The 3,802-nt window shown below is 54.6% G+C and overlaps 1 protein-coding gene across 1 annotated transcript in view; it reads left to right on the top strand.

The window, feature by feature from the left end:
• Positions 1-563: 563 nt before the first annotated feature.
• The window catches only part of PAK1 (p21 (RAC1) activated kinase 1), a 159,899-nt gene continuing 156,660 nt past the window's right edge, over positions 564-3,802 (top strand). The window contains exon 1 of the mRNA XM_040489452.1: positions 564-1,098. The gene's annotated coding sequence lies outside the window, so the exon portion shown is untranslated. The remainder of the gene's footprint in view (positions 1,099-3,802) is intronic.

Raw genomic sequence — 3,802 nt, 5'->3', positions numbered from 1 at the left:
CGCGCCTCTCCCCACAAAGAAAACAGACAGTATAATAAAGTGGCTTTGAGGTCACAGGAGATGGGATCGTTTTCAAATTCAGTTCTTGGCAATGAGCTAGCAGATGCAGCGGTGCTTTTTAACTTGAAGACGAGGACCACAAGATCAGGGGGTCAGTTGTCTTTTTCGACCCTAGACTACTACACCATTAATGCCCCCAGAAATCATCACAAAACCTTCCTGGAGAAAGGCAGTGCAGAGTCTGCAGCCGCAAGAGGGTCAAAGGGGAGAGGAGAGATGCCGGCGCAATGACATCACGCAACAGCCGGGTGATTCCCCAGCCTCTGGCGTCACGCGCCGATGACGTCATCCCAGGCGCTCGCCCCCCCCCCCCCCCCCCCCCAGCCCGGGTTGGCCTCGTTCACGTGGGTCGCGCCTGTCCTCCCCGCCCCCTCCCACCTGCGGGAGGCGGGGCGGGCCTGGCTCGGCCGGCGCCGCTGCCTCGCGGGGGAGGGGACGGGGGCCCGTGGGAGAGGCGGTCGGGCCTGGCCGGGCGGCGTACAATAGCGCGGCTGCGGGCGGGGGAGGCGGCCGGGCTGTGGCTGCAGCTGGAGCCCTAGGTACCGGCGGCACTGTAGACGCCCCCTCCCGGCTTTCTCCCCACGTCCCCTCCACTACGTTCGTCCCGCGCGCCTCCCCGCTGTCGCCCTCACCGGCTCTGCCGTCCTACTTCACAGACGCTTTCCCCTCAGAGTCTTAACCCCCTCTTTCACGGAGCCCCGTGCTCTCAAGATCCCCTCAAACAACTCCGCACCTCATTCCCCAGGGGCCGCCCGAGTCCCCCTCACATTCCCGCCCCTCACAGCACCCCCTACTCCCGCGTCGCCTGCCTCCAGCCCTCTCACGGTCGCTGACCCCCGCCCCCGTCCTGAGGGGACTCCCCGGCTCGAGCAGGGTGGGGGAGGCGCCGAGCGCGCGGCGGCGGCGGCGGCGGCGGCAACGGGAGGGAGAAAGTGAAGCGGCCCCTCGCGCACACTCGCGCGCTCACTCCCCGGCTCGGCCGCCGCCACCAGGGTGGAGGAGGAGGAGGAGCGGAGTCGAGCCGAGCGAGCGCGGAAGGTGAGAGCCGGCCTCGCGCGCGGCCCCGCTGGCGTCGCAGGCTGCCGGGCTGGGGCGCGAGGGTGGGGGCGGCGCGGGGTCAGGGCCGGGGCCCATTCATTCCCCGCGGCCGGGCCGGGCGTGCGGGCGGGGGCGCCAGGTAAGGTGGGGCGGGGCGCCGCCCGGCGTGGCCGGCGGCCCTCGGCGTACCAACAAAGGCCCCCCGTGCACTCCCCCGCGAGGCTGCCGCTCTCAGACGCTGGGGACCCGGGGGAGGTCCGGGGCGGGGGAGGGGCCCGGAGACCCGACAGGTCCGGGGCTCGGAGCCGCCTCCCTTGCGAACTTTGCGGTCCTTCGGCGCTAACCCTGGCGGGCCACCGGGAAGCCTAGCCGAGCGGCGTCCGATTCATTCTGCACGGAAAAAACTCCCTCCTGTCCAGGCCCGGGCAATCACCTCTAGGGTTCACCTCCTTGAAAAATACGGCTGGATGGAGCTTGACTTGGGCAGCCCCTCCCCCACCCCGGGAATACTCTTAACTTGTGGAGTTAAAAACAAACAAGGAAAGGAGACCTACGGTTACTTTACGCTTAATATTCCATTTCGAAAGACATGGTTATTATAGCTTTTACTGCCTTGAATGTTTAAGCAGCAAATATTGCTGCGAGTATTTTGGAAAAATACTTAAGAAGTTTTGGATATTTGTGGGTGTCGGGAGCAAAGTGCTTGTTGTTTGTTAAACCTCTTTGATAACTGTCTTCTGCTTTTTTTCCCCAGTACTGAAAGGTGAAGGGAAGGGTTGGTACTATGGTTACCAGTAAAAATTCAAATTCATTAGTGTAGCCCATGTGTTAAAACTTGTTTCTGAGAAAAAGCTGTAGTTTTGCCTTGCTGTGCCTTTGTTAGGAGAAAACAGGAATCAACAATATACAGATGCCTCATTGGTCTTACCTTGTGACTTCACCTTAGTGACCTTGAGCAGTTCACTTCCAGCCTGAAAATTCCAGGACTTTGCTTTTATGCCCTAGAAATCGGCAGGTATCAAGCACCTACTCAGCTTTGAAGAGTCTACTGAATAATCCCGCCATATGCCTCATCCCCCAGGTCTTTGCTAGCCTCCATCCTCAAACTCCTCTCAGGCAAAATTGACTTCTCTTTGGGATCCCCAGAGGCCCAGCAGGATTTTTAGGGCACTTGTAACAATTTTTTTGTTCCTGTTTGGGAAATCCTATATCGGGTACACATCACTCGACTGGAAACTCTATTTGTCAAAAAGGGTTTTGGGAACATGGACCCTGAAACATTCCCTGAAGCTCATCCATATCCTTACCTGTATGAGCTCATGGGTTTATCTGGTAAATTTGCTTACTCAGGCATTCATTTACCCGACATTACTGGAGTCTGGAGAGCTCCTATGTTTTGGGTCTTCTGCTAGGACTATGGGGATTCAGATTCTATTAAGACATCCCCTGATTTCAAAGAGCTCAAAGTCTAGCGGGTGAGGTAGACATGTAAACAAGGAAGGCCTGCCCTAATAATCTCTGGGGGGCTCCAGTTGTACAAGAAGTAGTGTGCAATAATTGAGGCTGCAGGACCTGTTTTACAAGTCTTGTCCAGGCCAAAGTGAGTCTTGTGGGGAAGGTGGTGACCTGCCTCTCATTCATAAGACAGCACTTGACAGAAAGCTTGTTCAGTTCAGTTAAATACACATTTACTAAGCTCCTGTTAGGGGCCCTGTGCTAGGCTTGGAGAAGGCAGTGCCTTGTGAAAGAAGGGCACTCTGTATCCGGAGAGACCTTTGTAAAATTAAACCAGATCACATCATGTCTCCCTCCCTCCCGACTAGTCATTTTCTAAAGACAAACTCTTTAACATGAATAAGAAACTCTCAAAGATCAGATTACTGCTTACCTCTGCAGATTCACTTTCTATAGCTTCCCTGCCATATTCTTTCTCATTTCTGCTTTTCCCTGGTGCTATTCTTTCCAATGGAAATGCTGGCCTCCCACCCACTACCTGCCTGTGGAGAAGTGCTTGTTGGACCTCTGGGAAGCAGTCCATTAGTCATTCCTCCTATTACTTCCGTGGAATTGGTTGCTCTTCCAATCTCTGCCTCATACCACCCTTATAGCTCTCTATAGTACTCTATTGCAATTATTTGAGTTTATTCCCCCCCCCCCCCCCGTAAATCTGTGAATTTCTTGAGGGTAGGATCTGTTTAATTTTAGTGCCTAGCAAAGTTCCTGGCTCTGAATATGTTTTTGAAATGAATGGATGTATGAAGAAGCAAATCAAGACCAATGGGATAGAGGCTTCTTAATCTTCTGGGTTACAACAATTAGCTCCAAGTGTGGTCCCTACATGAACAGCATCAACATAATCTGGGAATTTTCTAGAATGGCAAATTACTTTTCTCATCCCAGGATCTACAAATGAAAAACTGTGGAGTTGCGCCCCCACCCCCCACCTCTGCTTTAACAAGTCCCCTGGGCAATTCTGACACTTGATAAAGTTTGAAAACTACTGAGTTAAAAGATCTGCTTTTGATAAGACGTCTCCTTCCCAGCTCCCTCACACTCTTCCCTTCTCTCTCTTCCCCCACTCCCTTCTTTTTTCTTCCTTAGCACTTACTGCCTGACATTCCATCCCAACCCATCCTATCCTATCCTGTCCTGTCCCGTCCCATCCCATCCCATCCCATCCCATCCCATCCCATCCCATCCCATC

Source organism: Herpailurus yagouaroundi, unplaced genomic scaffold, assembly GCF_014898765.1.
Source record: "Herpailurus yagouaroundi ecotype Mexico unplaced genomic scaffold, PumYag 180, whole genome shotgun sequence".
Taxonomy (NCBI): domain Eukaryota; kingdom Metazoa; phylum Chordata; class Mammalia; order Carnivora; family Felidae; genus Herpailurus; species Herpailurus yagouaroundi.
The sequence above is the reverse complement of the archived record's forward strand: the minus strand, read 5'-3'. Positions and strand labels throughout refer to the sequence as shown.